At 48.8% G+C, this 20557-nt stretch overlaps 1 long non-coding RNA gene across 1 annotated transcript; it reads right to left on the reverse strand.

The window, feature by feature from the left end:
- Nucleotides 1-1624: 1624 nt before the first annotated feature.
- On the reverse strand, nucleotides 1625-19993 carry LOC136022410 (uncharacterized). The gene is made up of 3 exons (XR_010616158.1): nucleotides 19915-19993; nucleotides 3350-3501; nucleotides 1625-2384 (listed from the first exon to the last, which is right to left on the reverse strand). It is a non-coding gene; the product is annotated as an uncharacterized LOC136022410 (long non-coding RNA).
- Between the last annotated feature and the right edge of the window lie 564 nt (nucleotides 19994-20557).

Raw genomic sequence — 20557 nt, forward strand, 5'->3', positions numbered from 1 at the left:
ACGATACCCAAAGCCTCACTGGTGGGTGGTTGCATTAGACATAAATCAATGCTAATGCAGTCAAGTGCTTGGAACAGCAGCACAGTGGAACCGGGCAGTGGCTTAATCTCAAGAGAAGCTGCCAGATCCCATGGGAAGCTCTGTGGGACGTGTCTGCCCAGGAGGAGAGGGATGGGGCTGTGATGGGGCTGTGGTATCCTGGCAAGCCAAGCAGAGGGGACCCAAAGTGTAAAGCCACTCGTGGTGCAGGCAGAAAGCAAGTCCTGTCTGTGCTTGTAATTGCAACAGAAATGATCTGAGAGGAAAGTGGGAAAACTCTTTAGAATCCTATTGCCACCACATCCCAATTCACAGCAGCCAAAGCCCGGCCTCCAGCAACCCTCAGACATGAGTCCATGGGTGCCTAGAGCTTTTCCACCTGGATAGGTGCTTAAATCCTGTACCTGGAAGCAGACACATGGCTTTGCTGTAAGATCCCCTCCGAGGTCAGGGAGCTCATAAGCTGCTTGCATTAAAGCATTTGTTGGGGTGATCTGCACCTCCAGACGCAGGTTCTGCTCTGGATGCGTCAAACACAGGCATCATCTGAGGGGCTGTTACGCTCTGGCCTAAGGAACTCCAGCACTAAGCTTCCCCTATGGGCAGTGCACTGGGCACAGCCTGGTACCCTGGTCTCATCCTCACTTCTGTAACAGCATGGAAAAGAGCTGCTTGACAACACCAATACCCCCCAATGCGTTTCTCCCCTTCCTGCCCTTCTCCGTCACCACCTTGGCTGCCCAGGTCCACGTTGGAGTCTGTCTGGAACAGCCACTAGATGGCAAAAGCAAGTTGTGCTGGAGGAGAAGCGGGGCTGCAGCGTGGGGAGCAGGCGATGGACCACGCTGCGCGGAGCCCAGCATCCGCGGCCGCCGACCCTCCTGCACGAAGCTGCTGCTCTGGGCTTGAGCTTGGTCCTGCTTGCGGGAAGCTGAAATAACCCCAAACACACGGTGCCGGGAATCGTGGAATGGTTTGGGTTAGAAGGGAGTTTAAAGCTCATCCAGTTCCAACCCCCTGCTGTGGGCAGGGACACCTTCCACTAGAGCAGGTTGTTCCAAGCCCTGTCCAACCTAGCCTTAAATAGCATTAAGATCAGATCTGAAGCCAGGTTTTACTCTGTATTACTTAAATGGAATAAACCCCATAGCAAACAGTCTTAAACTGTGCCCTACATCGAATCACAGTGATCCAGAGGCCTCTGTACAGTTATCAACGTTTGGTTCTTGCTGAAGTTTTGGTACCCATTCCCCTTGAGGCAAATCACAGGCCCCTTTTCAACAGGCTTTGGTTTCTAAAGCAGAAAGTGCTTACGGATGCTCCATCCCTGGCAGCACCAAACCCGTTACCTCTGCCTGCAGCAGCATCCCGCTGGGTTGATGGGCCAACCCCTCATGCTCCAGCATGAAGCTACAGCAGATCCCACCCCATCCTAAAATGCCATTTCTCTCTACCCCAAGTTTAACGCTACTCACAGATCAGCATCTGCATTTCCCACTGTGGTGCAGCACTCCAGAGGGAACTGCTCTTGGGGAAGGGCCGTGGGCTCCTGCCTCTCCTGCTATCCTGCAGCACATAGCTCAGAGTTAGCAAGGGTAAAGCACACATGGGGAAGGGGCTTGGTCACTTTATACACTACAGAAGGAAAGGCTGCAGCATCTGCTTGCAGCTTCTCTCTTGCAGGGAGGGAAGGCAGCATCCAAGGCTGCAAACAGCAACAGTGGGGAAAGCCAAGGCTGCTCCTGGGCTGCCGACAGCAAGGAATAAAGATTCCAAATGACTTCAGTGGCCAGTTCCCACCTTTCTGTCCCCTCCTCACCACCCTCTCGAATGTATTTTGCTCTGCTTGCTCCTGTTCTACGGAAGCATCTCTGAATGCAGCATCAATGCAGAACTGCATCGCATCTAATTGAAAGTGATAACTAAACCAAGTAACCCCTTTCCCTACCCACAAGTCATTCCTCCTGTAAGCTCCCACCAACACAAACTCACACCATGGACATCTCCATAGGCAGCTCTGGGCTGTCCCCATCCATCCAGGACCACAGAACTGCTGTTACCCCACTCTGTGTACAGACCTGCTGCCCCACACTCATCACCTTTACTTTCATATTGACCCCTTTTGCGAGCATCTCTATTTTTTAGGCGTTTCTCTCATCATCCCTTTAGAAAGATACTCAGTACAATATTCTTTCCCCCTCCTTCCTTTCTTCCAGCCCCATTGGAGGAATCTACTCGGGTAATTTGTGGCAGCAGCGGGTTGCTGGGCCATGCATTATGCATGAGATGCAATCTTTATCTTTGCGCTCCACTGTGTGCATCCTCAAGCAGGAGCAGCATCACGCCTGCAGGCAGAAGGAACATCAGCAGCTCAAAAAACAGCATAGAAAAGAAAACAGAAAATTCCCATTTATATAAAGGAAAGTAAGGAAAACCCCACCCCACCTTCCTCTCTTCCAAGCTGCTCTCACTGGGATTGCTGAGCAGCAAAGAGCAGGCAGGTTGTTCCCACTTCTATTTGGTGTTGAATAAACGGGCTCGGAGCCGCTGTGTTCAGTGCAACACAAGCAGTGCTGGTGGGGAGCCCGTAGGTGCCTGTGCACTGTGCAGCATCACCGAAAGCACCCTCAGCTATAGGTGATGGCAATGGGGATGCACCACATCTTTGTAAACCAGCAAACTCAAAGTAACAAATACATCAAGTAACCCCTTTTCCTGACAGCTACGGGATTGTGGTACCTGTGCTGGGAGGATGCTCACTCTCTCCATCCCTCCTGGTACCTACATGTGCATATACACATACATGTGCATGTCCGCATGGATTTTTGAGCCCGTTCTTTCTTGCTGTTAGGGATCACTAAGGCCTGTATTGGCCACCCCTGTTCACAGCTTTCAGGGCATGTCATGGAGCCGGACCCCAAAGACCACAATTACTGATGCTCTGAGCCTTTTTTGGCAGATCTGCCCTTATTAACCCACCCTTTCCCCTCCCAACACTTCACCTTCTCCTTCCCAAGGGCTGATGCCAGACCCCTTGGCCAGCTACACTGGGATCCTGTGGCATGCTATGAAGCAGGGACATGGCAGCCACTAGAAGGTCAGAGGAGTGAGGATACGCGCTGCCAAGTCGTGTATCAAAAGCCTTTGGGTTAAATGCATAAAGCAGAACCACAGAAAAGAGACGCAGCAAACTCATAGGCCAAAACTACCCCAGCCTCCCACCCCACTGTGTTCAACACTTGGGTGTCATTTACTGCTAATGTAGAGCAATGACATGTGAAGCTCATATTAAAGTCCATTTAAAACTCACCTGTGACCAACCTCAGCTCCTCCATCACCTCCTTTGAGCAGGACCACTGTGGACAGGGGGTTCTCCAGCTCCACAAGATGGGCTATGGCCAGCACTGGGTCATCATCACCAGGAACAGGGTGAAAGCTCAAGGACAAGGCAGCTTGGCATGGCTGGAGGAGGAAACAAAGGACAAGAGAACAGATCGGTTAAGTCCCAACAAGAACACAAAGCATGGAAAAGAACCAAGAAGTGGCCCCCGAGAAGGAATAAAGAGGGGAAAATACCCGGGAATGGGTAATAGGGAAAGGGAAGAGGACCCATGGAAAGGAAAAAACAGAGACCAATGAGGCCAGTTATTTTTGATTCTTTGGCTTAGGAGCTAATTTCTTGCAGCAGTCAATCACGGTTAGGACAGGTAATACCGTGCCCAGAGCCTGGATGTTATTTAGACAGCGCAATGCTGATATTAATGCTCAGAAAAGTGGGAAAGTTTAACTGCCTGCAGGCCACATCTCGCTCTTTATGGTCTCCCCTTCGCTCAGCATGAAGGAATGCGGCGCTTTCCCAAAGCCATGGGGCTTCACGAGGGGTGGAAGGGGTTTACGGAGAGGCGGAAGGGGTTTGTGTTCCCTTGGCCTTAACATCCCATCGCTGCGCTGGGCTCAGGCTGCAACTCCACATCTTCCTCCCTCCCTGCCCCTACACTGTGGTGCTGGGGATGCGCCCACCTGCACATTAACCCCCAGCTGTACGTGCTCACTGGTGTGCATCCCACCACACAGGGGTAGCGGGGATGGAAGATCTTCAGCCGTGATTTCCGGTGCAGGGATTTGCTGTAGGAGCTAACTGAGGCTGAGCCTTTCATCACACCTCCACAGAGCATCTCGGCTGACAGGGAAGAATCCGTGCACTGTATAAAGATGGTGAACCTATAGAAATAGACTTTCCAGGGGTTAGAAGAGGCAAGGGGTTTGTTACAGGAGCTGCTCTGCCCCTGCAGCCATCCTCCATTGGTTCAGTAGCAGCAGTTCATTAAGGTGTTTGTGCTTCACAGTCCCTGAGGAATCGCACCCTGACGCTTTACCTGGCCCTGCACCACTCTATGGGGTGCCATCTCCATCCTATGCCCCTTTCCTCCTACCTCGGCTGCAGTTAGACCTGGCGCAAGCATCCCTTGCGCTCCCATAGGAAGCAGCCAGGGCACAGGCAAGTGTCTGGGTGCTCATCCCTGATCCCCGCTGGCCCTCAAGGCTGCAAGTGATGTTCTCAGCCTTGAAAAATGGTGTCAAGGACGTGACAAACCCAACCCGCCTTGCCTCAAGTCATCAGAGCACATCATGCATTCTCCAGTAGTCATCTCATATGAAATTAACTCCATTGTGCGCCCGTCTGGATGGGAGAGGAGAGCTCTCCGCTTCCCCCGAGTGGGCTTTGAGCCTATTTGCTCCCAGTTTCCCTCCAGGATCACTTGCTGTGAAATCCACATTGTGATCCCAAGGGACCATTTGACAGGTACAAGAGCATCCCCTTGCAGCTCAGCGTTTAACTTGCAGCCCCCCGCCTGTCCTCAAGGCATGGAAGACACAGAGATTGTGCCACTGCACCAACCCATACCAGTGTCGCCTGTAGTACACACTGGTGCTCTGATAGTCCCCACCAGTATTCTACTTGCCTAAAGCCACAACAGGATGATGTTTTCTTGGGTAGATGGGAATGTATTTAAGGAACGTGTTTACTTACATCCTGTAAATCACGGTAAGCTTATCCCCAGACATTGCTTTAGAGAAATGCTGTGATTTGAAAAGTTACTTTGTTCTCAACCTCCTCCAGGCAGAAATGATAATAAAAACCAGCAAACCACTGGTGGATAAGGAGGAAAAGAAAGGAGAACCACACAGCTCTGACTTCACTGTTCCTACTGGAGCAGCACACCAAATGCACGTGTGGGATAATGAGTTATATCTTGGAGACAGCTATTCATTTATAACAGTGGTAAATAAGCATTGACGGGGACAGAGGAGGTGGTTTAAAGTGCGGTTTGTGTTGCTGAGTCCACCAGATGTCACATTGGCACTTAGAAGCCTGAGGTGGTTTGAAATGCAGTGTTGATTGTCTTGTGTTTGATCTCCTCAACCCGTCTCTATCCATCATCGTCAGCCACTACCAAGATAACGGGACCAGTTTTGATGGGAGCCCGATTGGTTTTTGTTGGTGGAAAGGCAGGGATGCACACGGGCCTGAAACCTGACATTTCTACCTCTCCTGCTGGGAAAATGTGACTTTAAGCAGGAACAGGGATAACTCCCACCCCAACCCCAATTTGTTGGGTGGGATTCAGCCCGCAGAATGGGAAGGATATTTGTATTTATGTCCGCTTGAGTGCGGGCTCGCACGGACCTGCTCCTTGGTTGGTTTTAGTTGCACCTGGTGGTAACGCAGAGAGAAAGATCGATACGAAGTGAGCTGGCCTGGTAACCTCCACAAACAGTGCAGGCTTCACACCGAGTACAGGGAAACGGAGAAGCATCCCAAGAGCTCCATGCAGCCGGAGCAGCTCGGTACTGATCTGCTCTACATGGACCCTCAAGGCCTCCTGCGTTGTGCTGGTTTTCCCTCCATGATACACAATGATTTTGCAGCTCCTGCCAGACCCTGCTTATAGCAGGGGGTTGGAAGTGGATGGTCTTAAAGATCCTTTCCAACCCAAACCATTCCATGATCCTGTGTCCCCTATGAGGCCTCGCAGCAACAACCTCAGTGAGACCAAGAACATCTCCATCCTCTTGTGCATGGAGAGCTGAACCGTGGAGCTTCTCTAGGCTAAATACACACTCGAAATGGGCTATCTCATGCTGCAGTGAGTGGCCACCATGGGCTTTGCAAGGCCATCACCCTTGCTGCAGCTCCTCAACAGAGACTGCAGTGTCCAAACTGACTCCATATTCTATGGAGGCCACCATGCACCTTGCCTCAGTAGAGCAAACAACCACCCTCTTGTGAAGGGGAACAGGAGCTATTCCTACCTGAGGGAAACCAGAGCTTTACAGGGGCAGCAGTTATGTGGTGGGGGATCTGCTCAGCCCACCATTGCCATTGGCTTGCATGGTGCTACCATACAGCCTCTAGGGACCTTGGCTTGGCTCCCTCCCTAAGGAACCCCATCATCTCCCTCAGGATCAGCCGTACGAGTGGCAGCAACAGGATTTGGCTCAAGACACCATCGTAATACGGTGTCGATTAAGGTTTTTATTAGCATGAGCTTGTGCAGCAATAGCATCGCTCACAAGTGCCAGTAAAACACTTACACCACGCTGTTAACCAGCCTGTGCATGCCCCATCACTCTTGGGTAAAAGACTCCATAAAGTGTTTCAAGTTCTTCTGTCAGCTTTTTGCCTTGGCTGTAAAACCAGGCTGGGTTTAAGAGCCAGGGCTCAGCTGAATAGAACCTGTTACTTGTGGCCAACTTGGATTTTAACTCCATTTTTACTGAAGACTCCGAAGGACCCATTCAAACCCTTGTACGTGTTGGAACAGGAGGATTCATCTCCAGCAGTGATGGGAGCTCTTTACAGAACAGTAGGGAAACAGACCGAAACAGCCCCAAACCCCAGCCCAGTGCTGAGATACCCACACAGAAGCTGATCTCTTCCCAGCATTCACCATGTGAGCACTTCATTGTGGAGTCTTGGAATGAAAAACCTAAAACCCAACCTAAGGTCAGTCAACGCAATCTGGCTTGTTCCAGTGAAGGAATTGACATGAGGACAAAACACATTCACTTTAGGATAAACCTCATACAGGATGTTTTTGTGTTGACATGGGGAAAGATCAGCATGTGGTCACTCTAAAACCTCTCAAAAAAGGGAAACTTTATATGGCTGGCAATAAGGATGATGCTGCTTAACAGGATAATAATTATAGGAGCTGTCTTAATGCTAAAGACAACCCCTATTATTCCCAGGTAAACCCCACAACCACCTGAGCAATGCTGGTGGCATTAAAACCTGCCCTGGCTTCACTTCCTTTGCCTGCAGGCTTTTGGAGGGCCACGATTGAATACAGAGGTCAGGGACCCAACAGGCTCAGCCCTTGGCTGAGGTTTCTGGTCACAGGGACAGACACGCAGACACCCATCACATCCTATAGCGCACGTGCAACACAACCAGGGCCGCGCAGAGCATCACCTGTGTCCTGTACCAAGCCTTCCCCCTTCAGACCTTCACACCCACCCTGCTCTGTCTTGCCTGAAGTTGAGACATGTCTGTTCCAAAGAGCTAATTTCAAACCACTTCCTTTGTCTGTCCTTGGGCTACTTCTCCTTGGGCGCTGTTCTTAACCATCTTGTCTGGTTTCCCCCCCCCTCTTTTCTTTTACTTTTCCCTTTTTGTCCCTTCAGGAACTGACACAGTTGAGAGAGCACAGAAATTAAACCGTGCAGGATCGCCTCCTGCATTGATAGACTCAGATTCTTATTACACAGAGACCTAAAATACATAAATATTAAAAATCTATATATTAAAACCATCTCAGAAATCTGCATCCCATTAACTCTGGCGCAAGGCAAAATGCAAAGCAGAAGAAAGAGCAGCTCACACCAGTGGGTGGCTTGAAAACAGAGGCAGAATGAATTAGCATTCTCAGGGTGCGAAGTGAACAGAGCCCTTTGCACTCCTACAGAATGACCCTGATGGGAGGAGCAGTCAATCCCTCCTCAGAGCTACAATACAAGCCTATGGCCAAGAGGGTCTGGGTGAAGTTGGTAGCAGAGATAAGATGGAGCCGAACTGCGGCGAGCATCAGTTTCTTGCAATTGATGAGCAATTGGAAAACACATGCACCACGCTAGGGAAAATAAGAGCTGAGAGCACCCTGACAGGAAGCCTCCATGCACAGACAGCTGAAGGAAGCTGGAATGCAAGGAAGTGACAATAATCCCATTCCACAGTGACAAGAGGCTTGGTCCTGTCCCCAGGAGGGTAAACCTAGTGGGAAGTGGAGCAGGGTCCATCCGGACGTGGGGAGATGCCAGCTGTGCTTATGGGGGGCTGGAAAGCTAAATCAACGCCCCCTCTATTTCACCCAAAGGCCTACCACCCTCTGCATGCTGAAACTGCCCAAGGGGATGAGCACCATCACAAACGGTGCGGAGGCAGTTGGCAAACCAGGACAATTTGACTGTGCACAGCTACCAATTGTGCTCACAGCCCAGCAGCAGCAAAGGGCCCCCCTCTGCCCACCATATTTCTCCCCCCATTAGTTTGTGTTGGTACAAGCATTAGCACAGAGGAGGATGATGCTCATCCTAGTGTGGGTCTGCATAGTGCTTGGCACAGTGGGAGCTCAGTCTTATGGAATCATAGAATAGTTTGGGTTGGAAAGGACCTCAAGATCATCCAGTTCCAACCCCCCTGCCATGGGCAGGGACACCTCACACTAAACCATCCCACACAAGGCTTCATCCAACCTGGCCTTGAACACCACCAGGGATGGAGCACTCACAACCTCCCTGGGCAACCGATTCCAGTGTCTCACCACCCTCACAGGAAAGAATTTCCTCCTTTTAAAGGTCTATAGGCATGGCCAATGTGTAATTACAAGTTCATCCGCTTTGGCAGCAGATAGGAGTTAAGGCAGGGACCCCAAGCAGGTCTTGGTCCCCCCCACACCAAAGCAGCGACCTACAAGGACCCACTGCCATTTGCCAGCCTTATTTTCTCAGTGCGATGCTCTATGTTGGAAGCATCACCCCACCAGCACTGACACTAATGAATGACCATCTCCCGTGGATTGGTGTCTTAGGGCAAACTGCAAGATCCAACTGAAGCTTTTCCCACAGCTGGGACATTCATAAACACCTTTCCCACACGGACATATGGAGATCTAAGGAATGACTGGGCTTGGGGCTGATCTTTCTCCAGCTGAGGCATGGACATTGAACTTCTCTGCAGCATGTCTCTGTTCCAAAGCATTGGTGGAATATAGCAGTTTGTGAGCACACAGCAAGGTGCAGAGCAAAGGAAGGAGGCTGCAATAATAGGGAGAAGGAGGAGAAGGAGACGTAAGGTGATGGGAGAGCAGCAATGCTTGTGCTGGATTCTAGTCTTAAGTCATTTTAAAGCTAAGGCAAGGCACCAGCTTGCAGAAGTGCACCAGAACTTGTTCGTGTGCGTTAATGGAAGCTTATCTGGGACATCTCTGTCAGATTGGGTTGAAATCCAGAGCAGCAACGAAGATGCACAAACATGCACATAAACACTGATCACTTCAGCCTGTTTCCTAATGTCATCTGCCTGTAAGATGTTAAAGCAAACAGTTCCCCAGCACACTGCAGGAAACACCTTCCCTGTGGACAAATTCCCTTCATGAGCATCACATAAAGCGCTTACATGAAGTTCTGCACAGTTGTGAACTGAAGAGAAAGGAGGAAAGAAACACTGCACATCCCAAATAGACTCTCACAGCCCCTTCAGCCCTCATGGGAGCCCTGTCAGATACAAACCAGGAGCTAAGACCAGCACACAAGCCAAATGGCACCGTTTGTAGTGGTCCACACCGGCAGAGGTGATTATGCGATGCACACACGGATCTTTCCAGCTGGAGGTATTTTTAAGCACGCAGGAAATAATGTCAGAATCACAGGACTGCAATCTTTAAATTATATTCCAAAAAGATGCTCAAAGCATCCATCATTGAATTATGAACAGCTTTGGCAGCTTTATTGATGATGTTGAATCTGGTTGACAGATGCATTTACACTGCATAAGCATTTGAGATGCTGGAGTAATTGCTTATTAGTCTTGTTGTGAGGCAAAACACCAGATTGAAATAAATAGGAGCTCATGAACACAGAATTTTGCTGCCTCTCTGATTATTTTTTCAAGCTAACCATCTGCTACGCATCTGGGATTCTTCGACTCCAAGATCCGTACCACACACAGGTGGGATTGCAAAAATACAAATGGAAGGAGCTTAAGAACCCAAACAAACCATAAGACAAAGTTGTCCAAAATGACTAAGGGGTTTCTTTCCCAGCTTGCATACAAACACGGGGAGTTTGGTTCTTAGAGGACGCCCTGCACAGCCAAGCAACTGCAACCCCTTCACGCACTACTGCTCCTCAAAACGTGCCAGGGATGGAAAATGGTCTACAGGGTACCCCAATGTGGGGCATAGAGGGATGCAGAGCCGCAGCTGAGCAGCAGTGATGTTCTCCACAAACGATATACCGAGGAATCCAAATTCCTTTGAGGTCATTAGAAAGACTTCCAGGACTGCCTAGGATTTGGCTTGCAGGAGTTATGGTAGATATTGTAAGACTTCGGGTTGTCTCTGTCCTTTGCTAATGCGTTTCTAACCCTTCTATCAAATTCTAAGCATCCTTGACAGAAAACAGACAAACAAATGCCTACATGAAGGAAAAAGCAGCAGTGTCTCCTCAACCCTCTGCTGTGGCTGGTCCTGAGAACAGTGCCTACAGAGCATCCATCATGATGGAGACCCAGCCTTTTATGCAGGCTGCCCTTCCCTGGACTCCAAGCCTCACCAATGCACCCATCCTTGTCCCCACTGTGACCCTTTGCCAGCATCATCACTCAGCAGAGGATGAGGAACACCACATCACAGCCTGTTCTGTTGGCCTGAAGACACAGGGGAGGAGGCCTGGGTCTTCCTTATGCACTCGGTACAACGTTGGGAGCTGCAGCATCAGCTGAGGTGCTGCAATCCCCACTACAAACAGTGATCTCCAGTGCAAAACTCCAGCAGGAGAAACCCAGGAGCTGCAATGACGTTTTGCTGCACAGATTACTGCAGCCTGTAGGACGGCAGCTTTGATAAGAACATAAAATTGATATTTGAATTTTCCCCAGCTGTCATTGCACTTGATGCTGAGAACACGAGTTAATAAAAACAGCCAGTTAAATAACTGTCAAACTCCAGCAAATACCCATAAAGCAAATGTTCTCCTAAAAAAAGCAAATTAGACATGCATTTTTCGCCGTGAAAAAGTGCAATTAGAGAAGCTTTCTAACTAATATTTGTTTTCTGTTCTAAAACATTAAAGATCTTCCCCAAACACAGCACAGCGAAGAGTTTCAATTAATCTCCTTTGAACACACACATTCAGGTGTTTAAAAAGGAGCAAAGAAGAAAGAACGACTCGTGCATCGTGTTCTATCATCTCCATAAAGGCTGTAAACAGTATCTTAGAGAGCAGGGGTTTGTGTGACAAATTTGAGATTAGGTGGATTCTGATCTAGAAATTAACTTGCTTATCAGAGAAATAATATTGGAGCAAAAGAAATGAGGATCTCTACTGAAGGCTCTAAAAAGTAATTTTTAAAATTAATTAGAATCAAAAAGATGGATCTCAAAGGATAGGACAAGTCTCGTTTAGACAGCCGGTAATTAATTCCTTAGTTCAGAAATTCATTAACAGGCTGTAAGAGCAAATCATTCCTTTGCTGGAGTTAAGCTCCAGAGAGAAAGGTTCAGCTGGAAAGGGGATATGAGGAGTCCCCTGCCATCCGTGGGCATGAGGGCAGGGAGGGCCTCACCAGCAGGCTCTTGCCTGGGGTGTGTGGTCAGGGCAGCAGTTGGCTAAGAGGGCTGCAGTGATTTATTCTGGGTGGGCAACGTGTGCCCATGGGTGAGCAGGGCTTGGGTACGAAGCTGGTGATGCTTCTGGTGGGGGGGTGAGGATGCTGCAAGCGCATGGGTGATGCTGCACCATCCTTGCCAGGAGTTGTAGGTGGGAAGAGAAATAAAGGACTAACCATCACTCTAATACCTTGTGAAAAGCAGTCCAACACTCTTCCCCTTTCCCGGTCTTTGATGGGGCAGCAGGTTTCACCCTTCACTGAGCTCCTCACAGACCAGCACAGATCCACCACAGGTCCTCAGGCTCTAATGCAGAGACCAAAAACCTATAGGTTTGAGGGAGTTCTACCTAAGACTTCAGCATGCAGCAACAGGGAACTGAGCTCGGAGACGACACATTTCCATCCTCCTTCTCTGTTCCAGCAGGCACATTTCACATCTCTAAATAACAACCAACCCTGCCCAGCTCACAGAGAATATGCAGGAAGAAAACAACTCGTGCACCTCAATAGACTCAGTGCATGAGTTTCCACCACTGATAACTCAGGCACCGGCAGCCTGGTTTGCTGCCAGCCCCGTCGGAACAGTTTCACCACTGCCACTCCACTCTGCAGTCCTTTGGAGAGGCCAAAGCTCAGCACTGGTACTTGCCAGCAAGCACGCTCTGCTAGCTGGCATCTGGATCCCTTTGATAACCAGTTAGGCTTGAAGCTTATCCTCCAAGCTGGAGGGTTTGTCAAGGGGAGGATAAGCGATGTGTGAATCTGTTGCCTGTACCCAACTGGAGAGGAGCCCAATCCTAAATCCTTATCTGAAAAGACCGGAGCTCTGGATCTGGGTCCGAGGAGCATCCTGCTGGCCCTCCCATCTGTCAGGGAGGCAGCCCAAGCCCTGGATCTGCATGATGGGAGGGAAAGCTATGAATATGGATTTAACCCTCCAGTCTGAACCCTTCGAGCTGAGGATGGCTGCACACAGCATGGCAGCAGCAGTGCTGGACTGTGCTGGCTTCTTGGCCCTACGGCAACAGAGAGGATTAAGTGGACATTTCTCCATGGAAGAAGCCTGGTGACCTATGCAGCGCATGGACAGACGGCTCCAAAGCTCTTCATCCAGACACTGGAGAAGAGAGAAGTACAATAGGATTAGCTAGGGCTGGTTGCAAAGTAATCTCCCTCTGTACCTGAATCCATGGTCCTAATGGGAGAAGCAGCTTCCAGAGAGGAGGACAGCTCACCTGGCAATGGGACATCACCACCTGGGACCAGAAAGGAGCCACGTGGCACAACACACATCGCAAAAGGCACTTAATACAAGATCCCACACTTTGCTCCCACTTCCTTGCCACAGCTTCAAGGCGAGTTCACTCCTCACCATGGTTCATTTAAGCCCGGTTTTGTTCCAGGGAGAAGCTGAACTCGGCTCCTTGTGTCTGTACTTCCTTCCTCCTAAGCCACAAGGCAGCCTGCCCCTCCTTTGCTGGGGAACACGAGTTACTCCTGGTTGCAGAGTGCTCATTTGTGAGCGCTGCAAACCAGGATCTCCTGAAAACAGGGACAATTGGTGGCTACTGCTGAAGCATTAATTGAAGCGACAGACTGAAGCTGCCGAAAACGTGTGTGAAAACTGCCTAAAACACCCCAAATGCAGCACTCTGTCTGGTTTTCTTTCTTCCTTTCACAGAGGCATTGCTACCTTGAAAGTCCTTGCTCACACTAAGAGAAATAAAGGACACTGGGTTAAACAGATGATTATGAAGCAAAGTAAAGACAGGATTTCTTCCCTCTGAAGTTTCCTGGGATGTTTTAGCCAGAGGCAGTCACATTGGCACAGACTGGTGAGGGTGTAAGGTTGATAGAAAGCACTAAAAGAAGGAAGTTTTGGGGATAGGCGGCACAGTCTCATCTGCATAGCACTGCACGTTTGAAGAAGGGTTGATAGGCTGGACAGTTGCTTTTCCTTCCCCTCAGTGGCATTAGCAGGTCACAAAAGTCATAATAACCTCCTCACAAACCTTATCTGGCTTCTGTCTTTAGAGAACCACAGCTCCAGGAGCTGCACTGCTCCAATGATGCTTATGGACAAAGTCACTCTGAAGACACAAGCCCAGATTGCTGCTGCAGTCTGGGTCCTCTCGTGGCTCCCAGGAGGAGAGGAGACCTGCAGCTGGCAGAGGTGGATGCAACAGTGACTCCTTGGTGGAGATTTACAAAGGAGCTAAGAGAGGAATTAGACACCCGCTCTTAAGTGTCCACCGTCGCTGATATACTCTTAACATCCTCAGTTTCTTTGGAGCAGGGATGAAACATAACACCTAAATTATTGCTTCTATTCAGCGCCATCAGTTCCTGTTTCACTGCCACGTGTGAAACAGGAGGGAAGAGCAGTTTCCCATCCGGAGTCTGTGAAGGAGGTTTGATGGGGTTTTGCTCCAGCTGTGCCTTAAGACAGAAGAACACAAGCCACAGCCAAGCAGAAGAGAACCTGCCAACCCCTGGCCCGAGCAGCACACCCCAATCCGCATCCGGGGACAAAACCCCAGATAGTTCTGGTGACCCCAGTACTGCAGACAGGGTTGCTCGCACGTGCCCTGTCATCGTTTCATGGCTCCTTGTGAGCCAGGAATGTACACTGACTTAAGCAGTGGCTGCAGCAGGAAAGCTGATGGTGGAGATGTTCAAGACATCATGTACCACCAATACATCACAGGTCCTGGCTTCGAGCTTGACCCTCCACTGCTTCAGCTGCATCAGGAAGCTAGTTAGATCACCACCCTACAGGTAGAAGGAGCCTATTCTAAACAAGATGTGCCACAGATTTAACATTTAGATATGTCTAACTTCTAACCTGCCCTGATGTGGACATTAGGGGATGCAGCAGTGAAATGCAGCCCCTGCAGCATCTCAGCACCTGATGCACCAGGCAGTGATGGACCCACCATGGCACTCTCTTCCTCCCATCGGCTGCTCCACTTTATTTTCTTCCTGACAGGCACAGGAATGCGGTGTTGTGGGCAGCTGCCTTTACAGCTCAGTGAATCAAATGTTCTGCTCAACACCGCATCGTCTCTCTCATTTACTGTGTGACAAATGCCTGGAAATTGTTTGGTTTTCTGTCATTATAACCTGAGGATATTAAATTTACATCAACCCAACAATGAGAGCACAGCTAAGGAAATGAAACGCTGCCTCTGGAGAGAGGAAGGGACAGGCATCCCTTGGAATGCACGCTGTGGGTCTGGTTCCTGCTTTTCTTCCTGCCTCATCACCATCTCCCAGGCTGAGCACAAGCAGCTTGATATTAGTGGAGAAGAGACTTTGTCATCTGAACAGAGCAGGAGGTGGCAGAAGGGACGGTGCTGGAGATGCCTCTATCTCTAATAGCTTTCAAGCCCTGTATGCCCTGAGATCGAAGGCATCATCACACCACATCTTCAGTTATCAAAGCATCTGCTACCTCTTCTGCTTTCCTACAGCTGCAACGCGGTGGCTGGTTCCCCATCCACAGCCTATGGGGAAACATCTGCCCAAGCCCAAAGCTCTGCAGGGTACCACTCTCTCTCCATCATGGCTGCAAACACTCCAGAGCTGTTACCACATCAAGAATCCCCCTGTTCCTTCCACAAATCCCCAGGTAGCCGCTTAGCTGCCTCCTAATCCTCAGGAAGACTCTGGCTCTCTGTATTGATACCAAAAAGCATTTCCACTTCACTGTAAGCTCCTTATCTCACCAAAGAGCATGCCTAATGTCCCTTATCCCATTACCAAATACGAAGAATTCCTTCCACCTACCCCAAATGGGGATTTTTGGTGTGTTTACAACTTTGTTACCCAAACATTGCCCACTCCTGATTGCTGATAAACATGGAAATCCATTCCCCTCCTAGCAGGAAGAAGAGGGAATCTTTTATCCTCTCCCGATAAACGGTAATAAGCTTCTTATCCTCTTACCAATAACGGAGCACGTTGCAAATCCTCCATCAGACACACTAGGGTTAGAGTTGTTTGCATGGCGTGCAGAGCTTGTGTGAAGTGGCAAATAAAAGGGGCATCGTTTTGTTCTTTTAGCTGAAACTTCCTTCTCAGAGGCAAGGCAGAGTTGCTCAGAAGTGCATTTAATTGGGCATTATTCAGTACCAGGTTGAGGCAGTTTCTCCCGTCTCCCACAAAGAACTTGTGCACTAATTTGTTCCTACTCGTGGATGAAAGGTCGTTGGCTGACGAGGAAGTTAAGTAAACAAAATTAGCATCTGATTTACGTGACTCTTTATTCCCTCTGGTGTAAATTAGTGTAAGAATCAGCAACACTTCCAGTTGCTTCTGTCTCCTGCATTTGAAATGCAGCTTTTCCCCCTGAATTTAATGGTGTGGAGGCTTATTATTTCTTTACTTATGCAATTACATACATATGGGTGGTGAGACGGAAGGGACTGAGTGCATCAGCTTCAGAAATGAAAGTCATTCAAGGTTAGCAAAAACAATACATAAGAGCTCACAGCTTTGCTGACACCCAGACACTGGAGGAGCAACAACTCCATGTAGATGGGAAAGCATCAAATGCAATGTAGACCTCAGTGGTGAAAATCAGTGCCGCACAATAACCCAGGGCAAAGCAAACCCACCTTTACTACAAGGTGCTTCATTGAAAGCTTTGATTTTACATTTCTTTTAAACTGAAATAAAAGTCTCTGAGGTGCTCATATCCCATTCAAATCACTGTGTGCTTTCCAGAGATTAGAAAAGAAACCCAGCCACTGCTTCAGATTAAGGTAGAAAACGCCAACAAATATGTTCCAGAAGCAGGTTCTTGGTAAGCTGCTCATTATAAACCTTTAAGCTTCTAAACCATCTCCTGTTGATTATGGCTGCCCGGTCTAAGAAATGACCCGATGTGACTGCAGCTTTCCCAGATGAGCTTAACTTTGTACTGCATTTGTGAGAACAGCTCCATACAGGGACAGAGGGCTGAAAAGTGTTAACATGTTGGAAAATAACCTCAGAGAAGGAAGGTGATAGAAGTGTCTTCTATCCTGCTGGGTAGAACAGGCAATCATTCCTGCGGAGGGAGGAGGGGTTGAGCAGGTATTAAAGGAGCACCTAAACCTTGCTATCTTCCAACATCAGTGATAAGAGAGATTGCTCTCACCATCACTTCGTTGTCAGCACGTCACGTGTATTTCAGCCAGGGATAGGAGCCATGAAGACACCTATTAAATTGGAAGGGCTGCAAAAGAAAGGCCAGAAGTGGGGGTTTTGGGAATACCTTTGGCAGAAACCTTCAGCTACCCCACAACAAAGTGAGGGGCTGGACCTTTGGTCCCTCCAGCCTCACATCTCTGGGACATCTCTCCCAGGACATTTCTGCTTGGAAAAAAACACATCAACCCAGCTCCCCAAACCAGGACTGGTTACAGATAGCGGCAAGAGATGCTGGAGGTTTGCTACTGCAGAGCCCCACTATGGTCCCATCGCATTGACCCCGTTGAAGAGTTTCTCCTCCAGAGTTACACTGGATGCTCTGCCCCAAAAGAGCCGTGAGCTTCCCTAAGGACAAATCTTATGCCAAGGTAGCAAAGCCAGCCTCATTGAGGTGGGGGTTACACTGGTCCCCAGCGAGGTCCTCCTGCCATAGCATTTTCAGTCTTACACGCTACTAATTTGGAGGTTGATTTTCCACTGTGCAGTTCAAATATATTTCCACTTTAAGTGGGAAAACTCAGTCCCCAGACCCCAAAAAGAGGTGCAGCATTTTCAACCCAGCTCATCATTCCGAGTCTGCAATTGCTTGTTAAACCAAAAAAGACGGGGAGCTGGGAGCAATATGTTAAACTTAATAACATGAATATTAATTCCCTGAAGAGTTGTGGAATATATCTATTCAACCAGCTAAGTAAAGGTAAAACTCTTCTCCAGCCCCATAAGAGAAAAGCAGGTGCTGAAGTGATAGTTTTCATTTCTTACTGACTCGGTTTAAGATGTGAGCAGAAACACTGGTTTTCTAGTTAAGAAGAGAGACGTTATTGCAGTTGCATTCAACAGGAGAGGTTTGGGACCTTCCAGGCTTGGAGAGGATCACTGGTCCCTAACTGAAGGGCAGAACTGAGACAGCCCATGTGCTCAAATTAGGGTGTTCCCAATATCAGAGCTATCAGAAATCAGGCAGCTATGGACAAACCCTTAGGCCTGAGTGCCAGGTCTGATTTATGTGCCACCTATACATAGCTGCACCCCTATGCATAGCTGCACAGGGCTTTCAGGCAGTCACCCCAAGGAAATATTATTCCAAATCATCCTTGAAGGACACATGGAGTCATCAGGTGCTGAAAGATCCAGCTTACAACTGGAAAAAAGCCTAAAAACAACCCCAAATGTTCCTTCTCCCATCGGGAGAACAGTAACTGCTCCAGGGCTAGCTCTGGAGTGAGTAGCTGGAATGGTTTCACCTGTTGCCCCAATCATGCTTGGATGTAGCAGCCCCCTCTAATAGGTCTGGCCTTGATCCCACCTTGACCCAGGACTTCTTGTTGGAGCCAGTTTCCTCCCTATTGTATTCTTCCTTGCAGTTCACCAGCCAAAAGCAATGCTAGAGAGGAGGACAAAAGTTCAGAGCCTATCACAAAAGGGACCTCTTACTAAGAGGTCAATAGAGACAGTTTGTGAGTGCTGGGGCCACGATGCCTTACAACAACAGAGATTACAACCACAGCTACAGACAGTGAGCAGAAGAGCCATTGAGCATATGCTGGGTACAAGCTAATAAGCACATGAACAACACCAGTTGCGGGTTAACCACAGGCAAGAACTTCTCGCAAGCTGCAGGTCCTAGGCACACACTGACAATAATCAAGTTTAATGGTTTACAGTCTCACCGTTGCATGTTTTATCCTCTCCTGTGATATTTGCCAATAAAAGCAAGCATCTCTGCACTTGCAAATCTGTTGGGGTGGGAGCGTCCCAGATGTTGGAGGAGTCACAGTTAATAGAGATCCACAGGGACAGGGAGGTTTTGCTCTGTTACAACGCTGAGGCCTCAGGCAGAGCGTGAAGAGTGCAATAAGAAGGATGAAATTTGGATCCAAACCGGAAGTGATAGCTAGCGCAAGTGCTTAAGTCCAAGGGAATAAACTCAGGCTTTCATTTCCATACAGGTGGAAGTCCTCCTCACTGGAAAAATGCAAGGGGTTGCCTACAGAGGGATGTTTAAAACACAGCGATTGTGGTTGCAGCATAAAAATGGAATCTCTGCTTTGCTTGGACTAGAAACAGAAACAAATGAAGCTCATTTGGGGGAAAACACAGCAACCTTTTAGCTCACACTGAAAAAGGCTGCCCTGAGAGAAACTGAAGAGCTGAGATCTCTGGAGCAGCTACAGGCATTTGCAGCTTTCCTCTGGGACCACACCAAAACCATACAGCACAACCCTAACCCATTCCCAAAGGGGAACAAATTCCTCATTCTGCTTCCTGTGCATGGAGCAGAGCCTTTTTCCAAAGGAAGTTACAGGCATCCCTGCAGAGGCACACACGCATGCACAGCTCTCAGCCACCACTATGCACCAGAGGCACACACCGTGCTGGTAGCACAGGGACCTTGGCATCGCTGTGGTTAAAGCTTAGAGAACAGTCCATCAGAACAGGAGTCAGTGCCACAGACAAGTATTGCCATTATAAACCATTTCTATGACGCCACAGGTTTAGTTTGCATCTTGCAAACAAGATCAGGGACTCTGGAGTTCCTGATTCACAGAGACTCTATCCAATACAGGGCAGAACATGAGCAAAACAAACTACATGTGCAAAAGCAGTAGGAAGAGGGACTCAGAATAAAAGAGGGAGGATCAAGTATTCAGCAGAACCTGGCTTAATAAAAGCTTTCAACCCATCTACTTGTTTCATCAGCATCTGTTGCACAGCATTGCTAACCGAGTGCATAAGAATACCTCCAACTCTCTGATGAGGAAGCAGGAAGCAGCAACATGACTTACCTGCTCCCATGAACTCAGGCCAGGTTTCATGCAGGTCTTGCTCCAGGCCAACATTAACACCCATAAAATGGGGGAGAACACCCAAAGCAGCCCCTTTCCCACTGTAAAATAACCTTTCCCCACCTCCCCCTCCTGATTTGCCCTTTGCTTCCTGATTGGCCCCAAGCCCCTCACACAGCAGTGTGTCAGGAATTAATTACACCCTCCTCCAAGCCTCCTGATTAACATTGCCATCGCATGCTAACGAGACGCTTCCTGGCTTCAATCTGCTTTCCTTCATTATAGCTTTCTGGAGACAAACTTTATACACTTATGAGGAGCATTAAATGCACAATTGTCTGACTACGATTTGTAACCGCCCTGGCCCTGTGGAGTGGGCAGTTATATGCAATATATATGTATAAATACAATATATTATTGTATGAAACCTAGAATGGGCTCCTTAGAGCTAGATCTCCATCCCCAGCTGTTTCTTAGGTCACTTGCGAGGTTGCCATCCCTGTAAGAAACAGCAACCGAGCCCTGCATAGTAGATTGATGCAGCTTACCTGAGCCTGCAGAAAACAGAGCAGAAAGTCCACCAAATAGAGGCAAAGTGCTACCTCCAAAAGCACAGGGTGATCTAACTAATAACCATACCTCC

Source organism: Lathamus discolor, chromosome 15, assembly GCF_037157495.1.
Source record: "Lathamus discolor isolate bLatDis1 chromosome 15, bLatDis1.hap1, whole genome shotgun sequence".
Lineage (NCBI taxonomy): Eukaryota > Metazoa > Chordata > Aves > Psittaciformes > Psittacidae > Lathamus > Lathamus discolor.